The following is a 21737-nucleotide window of genomic DNA, read 5'->3' as shown; positions in this document are numbered from 1 at the left end:
CCAACGAGACCATCCGCAAGGTCGTAGCTTTTACGATAACCGAGATATGGCATTTTGGATGCCCATTTTTGGCCTCAAAAACGAGGTCGAAAAAATACTCGATTTCTAAGTTCTGCTCGGATTCCCTTATAACCCGGTATTTTTATGATCTACTTGATGAGAACAATCCGCTAATATAGTTAGTTCGAATTCGAAAAAAAAAAATTTCTGGAAAAAATCCAAACGGGGGGGTATACCCGAAAAATGAAAAAACCCAAACTTTGAAGGCCGATATCTTGGCTTCTGTGGGAGCTATCGGGAAAATTCTAATGGTTTTACCTTAGTTTCGTTATTCTGAATCCAACGAGGCCATTCGAAAGGTCATAGCTTTGACAATAGCCGAGATAAATGGCATTAGAGCCTTGAGACGTGATTATTTGTAAAGTACGTCATGTGACCTATTAAATCTATAAGAATTTTACGTAGAATCTGACAATGTGATTTTTTATTCAAATGGTAATAATAAACCTTATAAATTGACTTAATTACCCTCTCTCTAAAATTTTAACCACATAATCCCCATAATTTTTTTGCACATTTAATTAACTCACCAAGGCTGCATTTTGCCATCTTTAAATCCGCTTACGTTCTGCGTATATGCAAAACAGACTCGGTCATATAACTTAAGGGCTTTCGCCGATCATTTAAGGGATTTTCACTGAAACTGCAAAAACTAAGCGGCCCTTATTTTAATAATAGTTGAAAAACGACGCTCGGTCACGGAAGGCGGCCTAATCCAAATGTATGTGCCACACAAATTATCATAAAGAAAGGAGTAAAAAATAAAAAAAAAAATGTGCCGTAGGTGGCACCCTTATCGCCTCACCTATTATTTTACCTTTACCCCCGCGACAGTAAATTTGATTAAGGGGTTTCGGGCACGGAGGATGTTTGGTTTGCATGGACTTTTAAAGGAGGTTAAAAATGTCACATGATCTTTTTAAGCATTTTTTTCGGGGGAATTCTGCTTGAGGTGACAAAAGTATCCTTGTCAAATTGAAATTGTATCTCCACACCCTCTCCCCGGTCCTTTGTAGTTTGCTGAAAGGGCAAACGGGCCAAAAATGTGTTTTGAGCCCTTTGAAATATCTTGGCCGTCACCGTGGCTTGTCCTCAAAGGACAAACGAAACCGACTGAACCCTTATTGTCATTTCCAAAAGGAAAGTTCGATGCAAGGTTGGATTTTGAAAATCGCTATGTTTGAATTTTAGGAATTCTTTAATATGGGTCAAGGTATTAATTATTATCGGTCTCCCTCGCTCAGGCTTATTTAAAATGCAAGGAATATAAAAAGATATAAATACCCATGTACTATGCAGGGTGATTGATGTTTGATGGTACCTGCTTAGACGTTTACGGAGAACAGAAAAAGTAATTTTTTTTAAATTTGGCTTCATGGATTTTAGCTAGTGATTTAACGATTAAAAATATTTTTAGCGATACAGCGGTGCCGCTTATACCAAAAAAATAGTAGCAACTTTGGTATTTTAAATAGAGTACCCTCTATATTATTTTATTTTTCGATCCGCTAACACTGTATGATTGTTTTTGTATAAGTTGTTCCTATACCTATCTTTAGTGATTTTCGATAAATTAATTATTTTGTTTATTTTTTGACCAAAACATAGCTCCAAATAAACTTCTATTACTACGACACGGGAACGCGCAGAAAACTGAAACTATATACGTAATTTACGGAAGTATTGTACATTAGGTTTCACTATAAAAATTTGTTTTACATTATACAGGATTGCTCAAAATTAGTGATTTTACCGCTAGATACAAAAATTGTGATATGTGCATTTTTTTAAATGGAACACACAGCTCAAGTAACAATTTGTAGTCACCTAAGTTAAGATTACTCTTATTTTCACTAGTTGCAAAGTTGTTTTCAGTGCAAAATTTAGTTGGTTTGGCAACGACGTTTATTTTCGACCAAACTTCGACGTATTCCACCTGTATCGCAACTGTTTTAAAACTCTGCTGTTTTTAAAACGTATTTTTTTACTATACAGGGTGAGTTTTTTAAAGTGTTACAATGCGATATGTCAAAAACGGCTGCAATTTTTTTTTTGACATTTTGGTGACATTTCAAGTATATCGGGGGGCACTTTTTGTGATATTTTTGACATTTGTCCCTTTACTTTTGGGAGGGTCACTTTCTTATTTTAAATGGAATGACGTGTTTTTTATTCTTAAATACGAATCTACATAAAATATGAAGTCTGTTTACAAAAAATTTTTAAAATTGCTCTGCTGGTTACGGAATTATGATCAAAAATGTTTTGATTAAATTTAAAAATAATTCGAATATTTTACCATAGTAACAGCCGGTTGCCATGGAAATCCTACTGTTTATTTTACTAGTATGGATGGAAATGAAAATCCTAGTAACAGTAGGATTTCCATGGCAACATAACAAGCAGTGTCACACAAAAATTTTGACGTGTTATTAACAAGTAAATTGTGTTTAAAAAGAAAAAAATGGAAGCGAATTTCAGTGTAGAAGTAGGTATGTTGTATAGGTAATTTTGGGGGAGTGCAGAAAAAATTATAGGGAGGCTGCAGTAGTGTGGGCCGAGAGGTTTACGGATATTCCAAAATCTCATCTGGCCTTTAAGAGACTGGAGACCAGAAGTCGTATGACTGTAAACTCTAAAAAGTAAACGACGAAATCGGATTAAAACGCAAACAGATGAAAATAAGGCAGTTGCTGTATTAGGAGCAGTAGCTATTGATCCTCAAATCAGTACCAGGCGGCTTGCTTTAGATGCTGGAATTAGTCAATCATCAATTATAACAATTCTGCACCGGTACAAGTTTCATCCTTACCATATTACACTTCATCAAGAGCTTTACGGACATGATTTTGAGAATCGCATTAATTTTTGCACTTGGATTTCAACAAAAATGCGTGAAAATAACCATTTTTTGAGAAACGTTATTTTTTCTGATGAGGCTTCTTTTAATAATTGCGGGCAGGTAAGATTTAACTTATTTAAATTAGAACATATTTAAGTTTTGGTTGTTTGTTTTTCTAAAAGGTAAACAGGCACAACATGCATTACTGGGCAGCAAATAATCCTCACTGGATGAGAACTGTACCAAATTAACATCCCTGGTCTGTGAACGTATGGTGTGGTATTTTCGAGGATAGAGTTATTGGTCCGCATTTTTTCCAAGGTCATTTAAATGGACAGGTCTACACAGAATTTTTAAGAAATTAGTTACCTCGTCTACTAAACCAAAATTTAAATCCTAACGTATGGTTTCAGCAGGACGGAGCTCCACCCCATTTTGACAAACAGGCCCGTACTTATTTAAATGAGATTTTTGAAAACAGGTGGATTGGTCGAGGTGGTCCTGTCAACTGGCCTGCTCGTTCGCCAGATTTGACCTCCTTGACTTTTTTTATGGGGATTTATAATATTCGTTTTGCTTGTTCATTAGTGACACCAGCAATGTTACAGCGGGTACGAAACTCATGTCAAGAAAGGATAAGAAAGTGTTTGGAAGTCGAAGGCGGTCACTTCGAACAGCTCCTTAGGCATAATACATAGACGATAAATAGTTAAAAAGTAGGAAATAATTTGTTTTTATTATAGTAGAATATTCGAATTATTTTTAAATTTAATCAAAACATTTTTGATCATAATTCCGTAACCAGCAGAGCAATTTTAAAAATTTTTTGTAAACAGACTTCATATTTTATGTAGATTCGTATTTAAGAATAAAAAATAAGTCATTCCATTTAAAATAAGGAAGTGACCCTCCCCCCTTTTAGGGGGGTGAAGGGACAAATGTCAAAAATATCACAAAAAGTGCCCCCTGGTATACTTGAAATGTCACCAAAATGTCAAAAAAAAATTTGCAGCCGTTTTTGACATATCGCATTGTAACACTTTAAAAAACTCACTCTGTAGATGGTGCCAGTAGTAATTGACACTTAAAACAACGACGTGCAGACGTGTACAATTTTCCGAATCAAAAACCCAGTAAGAACAACGTTACCTCATCGTTAGCGAATGGGTATTACATTGCCTGATCGTCTGTGTTAAGCATTTTTCGCTGTAGAGGGAGCTTTTTGACGTGTTAAGAGTTTTAGGAAGAAGATGAAAACAAAAATAGAGAGACTAAGAGGAAGAAAAAATATTCAATTCAACATAACCTTCTTAATCTATATTTTTATTTTTATAATTCATTTTTTGCTTGGAATTATTAGGATTTATTATTTTCGTTTTGCTTTAAAAAATGAAGAGTTATAAAGACTAAATAGTTTGCAACGTTTTGCGTCTGTAGTAAACAGACGCAAAAAAAAGTTGTTATGGAAGCAAAAATCCCTACAACTAGTTTACCTGAAGTTGATATGGATTATGTAGAATCAATGGAAGTGGCGGAAGCATGCCCTGCGCACTCTCCAGATTTGACAGAATCGTGCTCGAAGTTCTGACTCGCGTCACCTGTGTCGCTGCATGTGCTTCCGTGTGAGTGACAACTGACACTGACACTACTGACAGGCGACATGACAGTATGACAGGGCGTTGTTTTTTCGTACGTCGCCGATGAATTCGGATGAATAAATATTTAATTTTTTGATTTTTTATTTAAATTTTCCGAAGTGTATTGTATAATTTGTGTCTATTTTGCGATTTAATTTTTGTGCTTATCATTTTATTTACAATGGTTTTTAAGTGCTCGGTATCCGGCTGCGATAATAGTAATACCACAGATGTAAATATAGCTCCGCACGTGCGGAGCTATTTACATCTGTGGTAATACTACCGTAGGAATGCATTGTTTACCAAAAGATGATGGGTTATAAGCTGTTTTTCTATTTTTATTTTTAAGATTATATTATTATTTCCGAAATTATTTCACTATGCATGTACCATTATTTTTTGTAATTTACTACTTATTACTACGACTAGTGCTGTGTGAACTGCTATGAGTGTGTGTGAGATCTGTGACCCACAGTGATGGGATGCCACACTTCATTTTGGGCCTTATTTTGTTGACCAGATTCTTACGTATACCATAGAAGGTAGTTGAATGTTTTTCGAGGTGTTTTTTGTTGTCTATTTTGTTCAAGTTCACAAAACGATTTGACTAAACTAATTTTTATACATTTAAACAAACAGAAATCTCGATAGAAATGGAGTCAACAAACATAGAAAAAGCATGGCGAGTAACATTTTTACATTGTGCAAATTTTTAATTATCTACTCTAGCCACTCTATTGACACTCATTCTCATTACCAATACAAATATGCAGTGTATTTTAATAATTTTTAATATTTATTTCCGACTTTTCGGCTTTTGCCAACCGTCATTAACTTTGTTTTTTCTTATAAAAAAACCAAATTAGATTTTTACACTATTAAATAGGATTTTTAGTTCCCTATTCAATGTAGTACTTGAGTACTTGAGTACTTATTATAAAATGATATATCCATCTCTCTTCCTATCATGGAGCTCTTATGGGAAGTATCCAAAGTACTTTTCTGAAATGCAAAAGTATCTGCTTTATAATGCGTGGTTTCTCATTATATTATATTATTGTTATCTCATTATATTAATTTATTGTTATTTAAACTGACTTTTTGTCCCATGGTTGAGTACTATAACAGATTGTATTTCAGATTAGAAAGTTATGGTGTAAAGCTGTTGGTCGAGGTGATTTGGAAAACATACAAGATAGGAAGACAAGGCATACATTTAGAGTATGTGCAAGGCATTTTGCGGATGATGGATTCTTTCCCACAAAAAATAACAGAACTAACTTGAAATTAAATGCAGTACCAACTTTATTCCTTAAAGGTAATAAATTTATTTCTTGCTATAAAATATAAGGGTAATTTTTAATATCAATTCCAGGGACAACTTCAAGCATAGACTTTCCTAAGATTGTTTTGGAAGATGAGCATGCCAGAAAGGGTAAGATAGTATTATTATATTGCAGTAATTATTCTAATTTATTTACTAATTATTTTTTAAAGTAATTAGTAAATATTTTTTGCAGTAATAATTAATTTAATATTAACTATTAACTTTATAGTTAGCAGTAAAGACAGTGACACCTATAAAGCCACACTGTCCTTGCCTGATACTCTTCATGTTCCAAGAACAATAATATACAAAAATATATTTTAGGTAAAGATTTAAAGAAACACATGACATATTTATTTAAAAGAAAACTCTACAGCCCCTTTCTTTGTCAAGAGCATGATATTTTCAATTTATATATTGACCAATTTTTATTTTTCTTTATTTATACCTGCTTTAAAAATGTTAATTTAATATTAAGAGGCCAAATAATGATTTATTTTAAAAAATGGCTTGGAACAGGGCTTTGAAAAATAAAAATAAAAAAATCAGAAATGTAAAACAGTTAGCATAATAAATATAACTGATTTGGTTGGTTGATTTAATTTTTTTTTGCCATCCCTAAGTGCATTATTTCATCAATACAAATTGTTTAAGAAAGATTGTATTTTTTTTTAGCTTTTCTAGAAATCTGGAAAGGGATTCCACTTAATCCGATACTTCGAAGATACCGTCTTTTGGGCTTACCCTGTTCAAATGATGTTTTGTATTGCAATATCGAAATTGTTAGAGATGAAAATATGATATAATATGGTAAAAGTTTTATGCAATTTTATTTTTAACTGTGCCGTTTAATTTACGATTTTCTCTCTTGATCTCTCATTAACCTGTTTCTTATTAACCTACTAAAATTATATAAATATTAGTAGGTTAAATATTATATTATTGTTCTCTGTTGTACAAAGTTTAGGCCATTTTAAAAATACAAATGCGAATTTATCATTCCCTTTGACTTAAAAACCTGAAGAGATACAATTAAAATCTAAATATCTAAATTCTTAGGTTCTAATTCTAATATTTTTTTTAATTAGGGTATTTTCAGAAATGCCACGTTTCAATTTTTCGGACAGATTAAAGAGACAATATCGCAAACTAAACGGCTTTTATTTACAAATAAAATTGTCAAAAACTCTACAATCTATCCGTCTCTAACGATTTCGACATCGTAATACAATCATCAATATCGAATAACCTATAATCCTAAATATAATAATTATTTAAATAAGGCGCCCTTTTAAAGTTTCGAACTCGCGTCACCTGTGGCGCTGTAAGCATGTTTTGTTAAAAAGCCCGGAGTCGACCATCTATAAGTAAGTATTAGTAATCTGTGGGCGGAAGATCGCAGTAAAAAGGAGGAGCAGAGTTGCAAAACGCAGTTTGTCCAAATTTTCACATTTTAAACTAAAGGTGACGCAACATTATTTAACCAAATTTCTATCATTGCACATCACTTTGGACGTTCAAATCGAATTTTGTACCATTTAAAATATATTGCGAAAATCCCCTAGATATGCGAAATGCCTTTAGTCCATCACCTTTAGACAAACAAAAAGTATTTTGTCCACAAGAAAAACAAATCGCGTTAGGTCAAGATGTAAACATGTTTGTTTCATAACCTAATTTCTGTCAATGTGGTTTTAGTTTATGTACAAGTATTTTGTGTTTGTTTCATAACTTTTTCGTACTACAAACTAACAACTAAACGTTTCAAGTAAGTTAAACATGGTGTTTACATACTAGTTTATATTATATTTAAAAAAAAAAAACTTTTTTTAATTTACGAGAAATATAATAACAATTGAATAGCCTAGACGAAAAAGGGCCCATCTGTGCAGTTTGTCGAAAACCCATTTTTTATGAATTCTGATTCCTTGTCAAAGTTGGCATATACCGAGTAGAAGAAAGGCCCACTAAACGTACTCTAAAACGGATTGAATCAGCTGTTTTTCTCTGCTGAGAAGAATAAGGGCCCATCTGCTACATTTGGGCCTTTCTTTCGCCAAGTTAAATACCCATAATTTGTGTTGATATTTGTAAACATAACCTTCAAATCATAATAATAACAATAAAATATCAGTGTGGTTTTTGGATTTTTGTTCCTTGATTCATATAATCATGGATGTCTTAGAAAATGAGGAAGCAAGTGTTATAAAATTGAAAAGAAAGAGGAAAATTGAAGAGTGGAAAAGTGTCAAAAATAAAAAGTTAAAGGCAAAAGGGGAGGAGTACATTGGTAAATCAGGAAGAAAAGCTGCTAGACAAACAGGTCAAAAATGCAGGTAAGTTAGGATTGTAAAGAATGTTGTATATAGTTTCAAATATATCTTATTTTTGTGTAGATGTAAACGAAAATGTCTTACATCATTATCAAAAGAAGAGATGGCTCGTATATTGAAAAATTTTAATGAGATTGGAGATCATGGGGCCCAGAATGTTCACTTACAACCTCTTATCACAGTATCGTCAGTAAACCGAAAAAGCAAGGGAGTGTTCAAGAAGAAGTTTAATTTTTCGTATAAAGTGCATGTCTGTGAAAGGGTGTTATCTGTATGTCGTGAAGGCTTTGCCAGTTTGCATAGAATTGGAGTCAAGAGGGTGCGAAATATTGGAGCATGCAAGACTTTAGCCGCTGTGCCAACCGATAATCGTGGCAAGCACACTAACCGAAAAAACAAATTATCTGGTATTGTTGTTCAAAATATTGATGCACATATACAAAGTTTTCCATATTATATTGTGCACTATGGACCAAGCGGTGAGCGAAGAAGGTATCTGTCACCACAGCTGAGTGTTTTGAAAATGTATGAAATGTTTCTGGAAAAACATTACCCAGAAGTCCTACTCGACGCCAAACAAAATGATCTGAATTTCCAAAAATTGAAATGTGAAGTGAAATATTCTTTTTATCTGCAGTATTTTCGTGACAACTACAACTACACGTTTGGTCGCCCTCGTTCAGATGTTTGTACTACGTGTTCAGAAATAGAGGCCAAAATTTCCCACGAAAAAAATGGCGCATTAAGAAGAGGTTATGAAATAGATCTTAAGTTACATAAGAAAAAAGCAAAGCTATTTTATACAAAGATGCAAGAATGTTTGATGAAAGCTAAAGAAAATGAAGATACAGAAGTTCTCTGCTTCGACTTTAAACAAAATATTCCCTGTCCACATATGTGTACTAGTGATGTCTTTTATAAAAGACAACTTTGGTTGTACTGTATGTCCATTTACTCTGGCAAAAAAGCAAAGAGCATTATGTATACTTGGCCTGAAAATATTGCAAAGCGGGGCTGTAACGAAGTTCTCTCTGTACTTAACCATTACCTAGAAGCATTCCTACCTAGCACTGTTAAAAAGTTATATATATTTACTGACGGTTGCAGGGGCCAGAATCATAACCAAAACATGCTAAAATTTTGGCAGTCATTGGTACTTAATGGAAAGTTTAAAAATGTTCAGCATTTTTTTCCACAACGGGGTCACAGTTTCCTGCCTTGTGACAGGCATTTTGCTGTTATAGAAAAAATGCAAAGAAAAAGGGAAGTAGTTGAATCGCCTTCAAATTGGAACAGCATCATAAGTACCAAATTTACCGTTGTTGAGCTTAAAAGCAATATGGTAAAGGACTTTGTAGCCGGATTGTCTGAACCGTTTTTTAAAAAAACCTTCACCACAAATAAGTTAAAGTTTCAAATAACCAAATACAAGTTCTTTGACTTTAAAGCTGAATCAAAGTACTTCATGTTTGGCAGCTTTTCTTTGAATGGTGTGTGTCCCGATGTATTTCGTCTTCTGAAACCTGGCGTTGAACGTGTCCCTATACCCGAAAAGCTTGCTTATTCTGGTGATATACCAATAAATGCCCTAAAACTACAAAACATCAAGGAGCTTTGCAAGTTTTTGAAAGATGAAAATGCTATCGCATTTTATGATACCTTGTCAGGTGCTACATGTACACACGAGGACGATCAGGAAGACCCTTAGCTCATGGAAAACATATTTCTGTATAAAAAAACGTAATTAGATTTTCAAATAAATATTTTTCATTTCCTGTTTTTCATTTTATTTTCTAGTAGTTCTTTTGTAATCTTCAATAAATTATCACTTGGAAGAAAAAGGGCCCATTTTTAGAATTTTTGTAACCCTGTATATCCTGTAGACATATATTTTCAGAAAAAAATTTGGTGTAAAAACATTTTGAAATATGTCACAAATACATAGGTCAATTTCATATATTACATTTTTACTTTCTTTATCCGAAATACAATTTTTTGCATTTCCTGAAAAATCCACTTTTTCAAAGATGGGCCCTTTTTCATCTAGGTCATTCAATTATATTAGTGGTTTACTAAATACGATTTCAAAATATCTCTTAATTTATATGCTTGTTTTGACGCTCTGTTGTTTACACGTGAGGCAGGCTGGCTGATCATGTCACTGCAAGTTTGTTCGTGATTGTTTATATCATAATCATGGATTCCTTCTCGGTATATTATAATATTGTGTAGCAAACAAGCGCATTTAATTATGATTTCTGCTACGGAAGGGTCGGTCTCTATTGCTTCCGTTAATATTCTCCACCTAGCCACTAGAATACCAAATGCACATTCCACACACCTCCGAGCTCTGCATAGCCTACGGTTGAAAATGCTTTCGAGGAAATGGTCGTATTAGGAAATGTGTCAACGGATTTGCTTCATCTCCAATCAAATAGAACGGGAATTCTATGTCTGAATCAGGTAATGTTGTTGTCTTGGGTAAATTAATCTTTTAATTTTTTAACAAAGCATATGTTTGTGACGACTGAAAGATTCCTCCATCGCTTTGTTTTCCATATGCACCCACTTCTATGGTCAGAAATTTGTAGTTGGCGTCAGCCACAGCTTGTAAAACGATGGAAAAATAATATTTATAGATGTAAAACATTGTTCCTGAATTCGCCGGACATTTAATTCGTACATGTTTACCATCAATTGAGCCGACGCAATGAGGCAAATTCCATTTATTCCAATAGTCAGAGGCGGAACGACTAAAAATTTCTTTCTTCGGGACCGGCAAATATGTAGCAACATAAACTTTTCATATTGCTTCGCATGTTTGTTTAACTATCTTTGCCACAGTTGAAACGCCAAGGCGAAAAGAGAATGCTAGGCTTCTATAAGAGGCACCTGTCGCCAGAAGCCTGGAAAAAGTAGAATCAATTAGTGTGTTATTATCACTAAGAGCCAGTTCTACAATCATGGTATAAGTTTATTTTTAGAATAATTGCTAAAATTACAATCGTCTCAACAATCGTTGTCATAGTAATTATTCCAGGAAAAAAGTGTTTATACCATGTTTGTAGAACTGGCCCTTAATGAATTATTTGTAGTGATATGTTAAGAGATATGTCAACATTCTACTGTTAATTTTTAACTAATAATTAATTCATAAAAACAAGATTACTTTTTGAAAACATACAATTTTATTATTTTTTTTTAGAAGAAGCTGCTAAAAAAAGATGGAAATCTTTACGAGATGTCTTCAGAAATGAGCTGAAGAAGTTGCCGAAACCCAAATCTCCTTCAAACTTTAGCTCAAAGTGGACTTACTTTAAGAGTTTATGGTTCCTTAAGGATCAAATGACTCCGAAACAGCTAACTGGCAACTTACCCACTGACGATAACGCAAGCCAACTAAACAAAGATGTATCCAATGATAATTAATTTCCTGATGACATCGACGATGAGACATCTGTTACTCCGGATGAAAGAATTGAATCCGAACAACTATTATCTGATCACAACAACCAAACTATTGCAACTACTAGCTCAGATAAAAATGTACATCAAGAGCCAACTGACTGTGGGCATCCACCAAAACGTCCTGCAAAAAGAGCTGCTAAAAGAAAAGAAGAATTGATTTGATATTGAAGAATTTTTGAAATTAGAGCACTAAAAAATTGACGTTCTTAAAGCAAATAATTCCGATTTATCGACACAATCTCAGATTACTCAGGATGATGACTATCACTTTCTTATAGGTTTCCATACACCGCAAAAAAAATGCGTTTTGAAACAAAGATGTGGTTTCGTCTCAAGATGCAGGAACTGCTTTACCAAGCCACAGTGAACGAGCACCATGTTGAAAATATACGTTTTGCCAATAATATGCCAACTCATCGGCCTCAAATGACACACACTTTTGTGGCAACACCATTGGCTTCACCCGCTTATTCCACAGAAACCAATAGTTCTTACACAATTCTCCCCTGAAGAAAAAAGACATATTTTATACGTTTACATTTCTATTTTTTTATTTTTCTAAAATAACTGTAACGAATTTGAAATAAAATATTTAAGTACTCACATATATCTAAGCATTTTTTTCTTACCTTAACGTTACGGCAAGGCGTTCTTTAACGCTGATTGGAACCCTCCAATTTGTTATCATTTTTTCCACTAATGGTGTTATACCATTTTTAATAAGTATGAATGTTTCCAAAGACATTCGGAAATATTCTCAGGATATAGGGTTAATTCGGAGAACAAATGATGAAATTCTCCGTAGGTAAAAGCGATATATTTTATGTACCCATTTCCTTCTTTTTACTTTTAATTTTTTTTTATATACATATATCGTAAAAATGAATTTTCTAATAATAATAATTCCATGGTAGCTGGCACTGACGCAGGCAGAGGTTTAAAACTTACTACGCTTTTGTTTATCGCCTTCTATTGAAACACAACCAAAATATAGCAAGTAATCAAAAGCATAGCATCGCATAGCGTCGTAGCTCATAGCAAAGCTTATCGCTTAATCGTGTCCTGTGTGCACGTACACTAAACAGTGCGCCAGAAGATGAAGTTATTGAATCTGAGCACGGCACGACTTCTGACTTTTCTGAAGAAGACTGTAATGAAAGTGACAGTGATGAAGACAAAAGTGTTGTTGATTCTGAAGTTATGGAAGGAGAAAAGAAATATTTTTACAGAAAAAACCGTTTCAGGTGGTGATTGGAGTGAGGTCACGCGTAAGAAAACACAACATAGTCATGAAGGTTTCAAGTCCTATCTCGTAATGGAACCTATTTTTCCCCGACGATATTTTAGAACAGATAATTATATGAACAAATCACAAACCCTTCCAAATACGTTCAAACTGCAAGGATAAAAACAGCATCAGCCATGTAAGAGATTTAGAGAAAATCAAATTGAAAGCTTTCCTAGGTTTGTTGATTTACATATCGGTATTCAAATCGAACCATGAAAATATTAAAACAATTTTTGCTATTGATGGATCGGGCAGAGAGATATCGGGCAGTAATGAGCTAAAATAGATTTGCAATTCTATTAGCTGCTCTGAGACAAGAATTTATCGTAAGAAAGAAGAGAGCAGTCATTTCTGAAATTGAAATCTCATTTTGAGCATCTTATACATTAAACGCAACTTTTAATAACTTAATGGTTTTTATTTTTTTTTCGTATTTCTTCTTTAGATAATCACAAAAGTAAATAGGGCAATTTAAACAGGAAAAGGGGCTTTTTTTAATGAGAGTTTAAAAAAAGTGGCTTTCCATTTGAAAAAAAAAAGTTGGGGTTAAGTTGAATCCCCCCTGTAGGTGAAAAAATACAAAAACTATCTTAAAATGTGAAAAAAAATAAACAAAAATCGACGGGTCTCAGGAATTTTGCGAGATAAAATTTGATTAGTTTTAACTGAATTTATTCCGGTTAAAGTCACCACACTGTATGTGCAATGAAGGCTGTTAGTCATAAGTTTTACGAGAACCTCTAAATTTTTTAAATTCGCCTTGATAAAGACGAAAAATATATATCGTCGAAACGTCAAGCAATTAAAAAATTTGAGGTTTCATTTATTATCTCTAATCCCGCTACCTAAATTTTCACCATAATACCTAATTGAGGGACACTACTCTGTCAACATGCAATATTTTTAATCGTTAGATCACTAGCTAAAACCCATGATGCCAAATTTTCAAAAAAAGTTCAAGTCTAAGGTACCATCAATCACCCTGTATAATCGTATCGTATATTCGTCTTCAAATAAAAACACCCCCGCCAGCCTTAAATATATATTATTGAGTAAATTTATGACCTCTTAAGACAGAAAGCGGGAAGAATAGACCGGGATTATATCAAACATTTACAGGGTTCGGGCGAAAAGGGATGTTTGTGTTATTATTGTTATGGATATTGCTGTCCCTGAGCAGATGCCGGCACTTTATTGTAAGAAATGTCGGCCGGATCGGGAATAAATTACACTTTATTTTAGCGGTACTTATTTTTAGGGAATATTTAAGGATATTTGTTGAATAACATGAAGGTATGTATAATTTTCGTATTTCAATTTATTTGTTTATTATTGTCTATATTTTTGGGAATTATGTATTTCCTACCGAATTTAATTTATTTTTAAGTCATCTGAAAATGGCGTACGAATCCGTATCATCTATCGCTGCAATATTTTGTTTTTAAACCTAGTTATACAAACTTTTATTGTTCTTTTTTTTTGTTTTAAAATTGTGTCTGTGCATTAGTTTGCGATAAATTTAGACTTATACTACCGCCATTATGGGACTTAGATCAAGCCTGTAATTTTAAGTGATTTCCCTTTCTTTTATTTGTTTTGATTATTTGGCCATAAAATATAGCTTATAAGTAAAAATCCGATTTAATGCTAATAAAAGATTCCTTATTTTACATTTCCACATTCTCACTCGAAACATGCATACATTTGTACAAAATGGCGAAGACGCAAAGAGGAAAAACCCCGACAGGGTTCCAAGCCATAAACTTTGTTACAAAAGCACTTTGTGTATAGTTCCGAATCTTGCGAGTTTTACAAGATTCCGAAATCCTTTGCCCAAATGTAGCGGGGCTATTTGTTTAAAGTACCGGGGAAGTTTGCTAACAAATAACCCGAGTGTCATGGAAAGAAACGCGGAATCCCGAAACTCATGGACAAGATTAAACAGTTTGATCTTTTATTGAGTATTGATAAAGAGTCTTTTCATAGAATTTTGACAATGGCATCATATAACATGGGGTTTAATGTGTAAATCATGCAGTTTGTGCATGATCATCTAACCAACGAAATTCATGCCTTAAGGAGTGGATTTCATTGGTACTAATATTTTTTTATTATTATACAAACTGCATGATTGCCTAGGCTTTACTCGGTTAAGCAACTATTCCAAATTTATGCAAAAATACATTTTTGTTTATAGTAATATTTGGCTAATATTGGTACAAACGTGAGCGTAATAAAGTTTAAATGAAAAATTAGGTCTAATAAAACACTCACAAAAGCTTATTTCCAAATATATAGATTTGATATCTTGTCAAAAATATTAGTCAGCTATTAAGCAATAGAGGCAAATTTTAATATTACGTAAAAAAACATTTTCTGCAATATAACCAAAAAAATGGGAAAGCTCAAAAGGATTTATAATAGTAAATTGCTCTTCAAGAAATTGTGTTTACGAATTTTTAAAACACTAGACCTTTTTCATTCTCAAAGTTTCGTAAAAAATATAAAAATAGAGAAAAAAACTATAGTTCTTGCTGAAATAAAGAATATATATTAAAGTTAAAAGGTCATGCTATAGAAATTGTTATACCCTCCTGGGACCTAGCGTCCATTTAAATGGACATGCCAGTTTTATGTTTCCAGTTTCGTTAATTTATTATTTAAGCAGCTTAGACCTCGCATCCACTACGTTGGACACTTCGGTGCTGCCGCCCAGTCCGATTTGGTCGGCTTTAATTGTGCACATGTGCTGGGAATCAGTTGTTTGTTTTCTGTTGTGATGGCCGCTGCACGTGGTTCTCGTTATGATGGTATAAGTATCCTATTTTTTAACGTTTTGTAATGATTTTTGTGAAAGTTTTTATTTGCAAATGTTTAATAGACAAATTTAAATAACATTACAATAATAAAAAAATTAAATAAGTTTTGTATTACCTTAAGTTATTCGCGTCCATTTAAATGGACACTGGGTCTATCTCATGCACTTTTTAAATTAACTCATTTAATTTATTTTGGGAATTTTTGGCAATTAAAGAGTGCTTCGGCCAGGGGAAGATGACGAAAAATTGGAGCAAATACTAAAAATCATTGGAAATGAGGACTCTGAAATTAAAATGTCTGATGATGAAGAAGAAATTCAAATTATGGATAATTTAATGGGGAGAGAAGAAGAAATAATTAATGAAGAACTAGTAAGCAGCAGTTTGGAGGAAGAAGAAGAAGATAGAATTCCTCTTAGTGTCCTGAGAGAAAACTTAAAAATGGCCAAGCAATCTGTGGATCCTTTAAAGCGAAAGTCTTGGAGAAGAGATGATACTTTTGCACCTCCAAATTTTGAAGGCCCCTCTAGTGAATGCAGCGCAGAGCTCCGGTATGATTGGACTTCTTCTTTTTCTTTCAGCAACCCTTCACAGTCCACTCCTGGACATAGGTCTCCCCTATATTCTTCCGTGTTTCTTTGTTCTGTGCCAGTTGGTGCCATCTGTTGCCTACTTTGTTTTTGACATCATCGAGCCAGCGTAACTGTGGTCTGCCAACGCTGCGTTTATGTATGCGAGGTCTTCATTGAACGATGTGTCTTGACCATCTCAAGTCGTCCTGTCGGGCGACGTGTCCTACCCAGCTCCATTTCAGGTGGATCATGCGTGTTATGACGTCTTCAACTTTAGTTCTTTGTCTAATACTCTTATTTGTGATATGTGATATTTCCATTCCATAAGTCATCACGGGCAGTAAGCAGGCATTAAAGACATTTCTTTTCGAATTAATTGGAATAGTTTCATTTCTCAAGACGTGTGACAGTTTACCCGTGGCTGCCCATGTCAAACGAACACGTCTGTTTATTTCGGCAGTTTGATTTTCTTTACCCAATTTGATGCAATGTCCCAAATATACATATTCTTCGACGTTGTCAATAACTCGGTCTTCTATATGTACTTGAATATTGTCAGGTGACATGACTTTTGTTTTATTTAAATTCATGGTTGAACCTATTCTTTTCGATTCTCTTTGAAGTTCTGCCAACATCTCCTTTAATTCTATTATATTCTGGCTAAAGAGTACTATATCATCCGCAAAGCGTAAATGGCTCAGGTGTTTGCCGTCGATTTTGATGCCTCTCTCTTTCCAGTCCAGAGTTTTAAAAACGTATTCCAGTGCCAGTGTAAACAGCTTTGGGGAAATGGTGTCCCCTTGTCTTACCCTCTTTTTATTTGAATTTTGTTTGTTTCCATCTCTTCCGAGATTTTAACGGTGATTGTCGCATGATCGTATATGTGTTTGAGAAGCTGCTTGTATCGAGAGTCGATTCTTGCATTGTTTATGGCTTTAAAGATAGCCCACAACTCTACGGAGTCAAAAGCTTTGTTATAGTCAACAAATGCGAGGTGTAGTGGTTCATTGTAACGGATTGTATGTGTTCTATTGTGCTATGACCTTTTCGGAAGCCAGCTTATTCCGAGGGCTGATAGGCTGCTAGTTTAGCTGTAAGCCTATTTGTTACTATCTTATCAGAAGTTTGTACGAGTAGGGGAGTAAGCTAATAGGTCGATAGTTGTCGATTCTCAACCTATCTCCTTTTTTCTACTGTAGAATCACTTGGGCCTTTCGCCATGCTTGGGGTATCACGCCTTCTGTCATACATTTATTAAGAAGAATTGGTATTGCTTCTACAGTAGTTCTTCCTTCAAGTTTTATCATTTCAGCTGTAATTTCATCTTCCCCTGGTGCTTTACCGTTTTTTATTTGAGACAATGCTAGTTCTATTTCTTCTCTGGTGATGTCAGGAAGATCTTCGAAGCCTACATTGAGAATCGTTTCATCAACTCCGATTGCTTGTTCTGGGTTGTCTCCTGTGTACAGTGTGCTGTAGAAATTTTCCACGATATTCATTAAATCTTTACTGTCCTTTTTGATGTTTCCGTTTGCGTCCCTTAGTTGATGTATTTGGAGGCGTCCTTCATTGTTAAGTGTTTTAAGTACTTTCATGTTTTTGTTGTTTTCGATGGTCGTTGTTATCATTTCTGTATTGTATTGCCTTAAATCTTCCCTTGTTTTCTTTTTTATCAATCTGTTAATTTCGTTGTATTCATGAGTCCCTTTCTCCAAGTTTCTTCTCTTCGCCATGAGTTCTCTAGTTTCCTTTTTTATTTTTGAATTTTTTTTCATGTCGTTCTAATGTCAATACTTATTCTGTTTTCTAGGTCGTTTATATTTAAGCTGTTCAGTACTTCTTTATTAGACAATTTCTTGTTGAGTTCAGCTTGGAATTTTTGGCGGTTTTCCTAGATTGTTTTTGATGTGGGAAATGGTTGTATTTTGATTAGCTTATTTCGTTCACTCTTCACATTTATTTCTATTTTAGCTCCTACCAACCTGTGATCGCTACCAGTATCAAAGCGATTTAGGGCCGAAACGTCTTTTAAAGTAAGCTTTTTATTGGATAGTACGTAGTCGATCTCGTTTTTCATAATTGAGTTCGGGCTTCTCCATGTCCAACGTCTCTTTTCTGATTTTTTGAAGAAGGAGTTCATACAGTACATACTTTCTTTTTGGAGATAATTGATCAGTCTTTCTCCTCGTTCGTTGGTACAACCCAGTCCGAATTTACCCACATATTGATTTCCGTTTCCCGCTGGTACTCCTAGTTTAGCATTGAAATCGGCAATAATGTATTTGTAGTGTGCTGTTTCTATTGTCAGCACTTGTGAAATGTCATCGTAGAATCTCTCTATCTCATCATCGGGTGCAGAGCTTGTAGGGGCATATACTTGAATTATTTGGACGCTATATCTTTTCGATATCTTCAATACTATGTAAATGAATCTACTCGATATGGATTTCATCTTAGTAACTAGCCTAAAATGAAATGAAAAAACATACTTTGAAGATGAGTTATTCCAAAAAGTGTGTGATTGCACAAATGCAACGTATATACGTTGAACTTAAAGGAGTATCTCTTAAATTGACTCTTAATGAGATTAAAAATTTTTTTGAAATAGTTTGTTTGATGTCGTCTAAAATATCTCAAAATCAGAATGTACTGGGCAAAAACTACTAAAGTTTCAACTATTGCAGATACAATGACTCGAGATAGATTTTTTGCTATAAAAAGTAACCTTAAAATCGTCATTGATGGCAGCATCGCTGAAGAGGTATGCAGGTCTGACAAATTTTGGAAAGTACTTCCTATTATAAAAGCAGTATGGTGTTTGCAGCTACCTAGAGAGAAAGTGGTTACTGTATTGGGTACAGGGACTTGTAAAATGAAGCAGTTCGTTAGAGGAAAGCCAAATCCATAGGGCTTGAAAAATTTTGTTGTTGCCCTCGATGGTCTTGTCGTAGACTTTGAATTATATCAAGGTAAAGCTACTTTTCCAGATGATTCTGTAAAACGACTTGGTGTTGGACCTTTTGCTGTTATTCGCCTTGGAAGGAAATTATTTCCTGGAGTCATGTGTACTGCAATAGATATTTCACAACAATACCACTTCTCGAATATCTTCGTCAATAAGAGAAATATTGTGCTGGAACCATTATGAAATCTCGTGTACCAGCGGCAGCAAATTTAACTTCGGAAAAAATTATGGTCAAGATAGGTAGAGGCCGCTCGGAACAAATTGTAAGACAAGATGGTGAAATAGTAGTTGTACAATGGTATGATCTGAAATCTGTACTTTTGGCATCTACTGCTCTAGGAATTCAACCTAGCGATGAGTGTAAAAGGTGGTCTAAGAAAGACTCTAAATACATTCAGGTTAAAAGACCTTACGTTGTTGCTAAATACAACGATTGTATGGGAGGAATAGACTTGATAGACCGAATGATTAGCTATTATAGAATTCGAGCCAGATCAAAAAAATGGACTGTAAGGGTCATTTTCCATTTCTCTGATCTAGCAATGGCTAACTCATGGTTTTTTTATCGAAGAGATAAAAAAATATTTAAAATCTCTTCACACAAAATACAACAATATTTATATTTTAAAATCGAAATTGCCACTCAACTTTTGACAAATACACCCAACCCACAAAGTGAATCCCAAGAAAACATCCGAGGTGTAGGTACTAGAGGAAATCCTGAGGAAAATATCTTTATCGATTCACCGTCATCGTCATTAGGCACCGAAAGAAAACGGAAACAGCACTTTCCAGAAATTGCCACAGACTTAAAAAATTCGGTTAGATGCAAAAATGACTCTTGTGCCAAAAAAACCGAGTTTTTTTGTAATACATGCAACACATTTTTGTGCATTACTGGCAACAGAAACATTTATTTTCTGCGATTTTATAGGTTTAGACTGAAATGTTATTGAAAAAAAAAACATTATATATTAGGAATTTTTGTTTAGGTTAAGACCCAATGTCCATTTTAATGGACGTCATATATCTGTCAAAGTATAAAAAAAAATAAAAAAAGTTATTAGTAAACAATGTTAATTTATGTATTTTTTATTATATTTAAAAGCCTCACAACCCTAACTTAACAAAAACATGTCCGGGTCCCAGGAGGATACTGAATAAATGAAGTAGAATGCAACAAAAAAAACATATTTAACAAAAAACATAGAAAGAAGGTAACTTAAAAATGAATTTTGGTCCCTTTTTTAAAATCACTTTTTTGTTTCCTAATTAGGTATTAAATAAAAAACCATAATTTTTTAAATTGTTTCATATTTATTTAATTCTTTACTGTACATTCTCTACTGTTGTGGACAAATCGTTGTCGTTATAAAAAATTCCCAATATAGAACTAGTATATAAAATACTAATAATAGAAATCCTTTCAAGTAAAAATCAAATTTAGTGCATTTCATAATTTATTTCATGAACGGTATTTTACCTCACATAGAATACATAAATTCATGTTTTAGAGAATAAATTTTATTTATGTTGAAAATTTTTTTTTGTACAAACTGCATGATTGTCTAGGCTATACGTGTTGGGACAATCACCCATAATTTTTTGTTCATACTAACATATTGCAAACTTATATGAGCTAATTGGTACAAATTACATGAACGGTATTTTATTCACCTTCTAATACATTCATGTGTTTTAAGGATTATATTTCATTTGTACCAATAACTTTAATTTTTATATAAACTGCATGATTGTTTGAATTTGACTCGATTAGGAAAATTATTCAAAATTCATTCTACTTTTTGGCATATATAAGCTATTTGGTACAAATTGCATGTACAGCATTTTATTAAAGTTACAATATACCCATTTAGGTTTCAAAAAATAGTTTTAATTTAAAGTAATATATTTTTATTTTTGTATAAAGTATATGATTGTCCAGGCTATTATCCTAATCATCCTATTAGGCAATTATCCTAAATTCATGAAAAAATTAATTTTGAATATTTTTGGTTTATATGAAATAATTGGCACAAATTGCATGAATGGTATTTTTAATTTAACTTAAAATACACCCAATCAAGTCTTAAAGGGTAATTATACAAACTATATATACTATACTCAGGTCGGCAATTACCTTAGTCATGAAAAAATGTATTTTTGGTCATATTATAATTTTTAACTTATATGAGGTAATTAGTGTAAATTGTATGGACGGTATTTTATCTAACTTAAAATAAATCCTTTGATTTTTTAACAATTAGATTTAATTTACACCAATATCTTTTATGTTTAAACAAACTGCATGAATTCTCGAGGCATTACGCTGTTAGGGACTATTCCAAATTCATGCAAAAGTAAATTTTTATACATGCTAATAATTAGGCTTATATAAGCTAATTAGTATAAAATGCATGGACGGT

General features: G+C 33.4%; 1 protein-coding gene and 1 long non-coding RNA gene across 4 annotated transcripts in view; one reads left to right on the top strand and one right to left on the bottom strand.

Moving 5' to 3' along the window:
* The window catches only part of LOC126750284 (titin), a 1176889-nt gene that overhangs the window by 989128 nt on the left and 166024 nt on the right, over positions 1 to 21737 (bottom strand). The window lies entirely within an intron of this gene.
* LOC126750286 (uncharacterized) lies at positions 5581 to 6244 on the top strand. The gene is made up of 3 exons (XR_007665664.1): positions 5581 to 5857; positions 5915 to 5974; positions 6096 to 6244. It is a non-coding gene; the product is annotated as an uncharacterized LOC126750286 (long non-coding RNA).

This window comes from Anthonomus grandis, chromosome 2 (genome assembly GCF_022605725.1).
Source record: "Anthonomus grandis grandis chromosome 2, icAntGran1.3, whole genome shotgun sequence".
NCBI classification, from domain to species: domain Eukaryota; kingdom Metazoa; phylum Arthropoda; class Insecta; order Coleoptera; family Curculionidae; genus Anthonomus; species Anthonomus grandis.
This window is presented reverse-complemented; position numbering and strand designations above follow the sequence as displayed.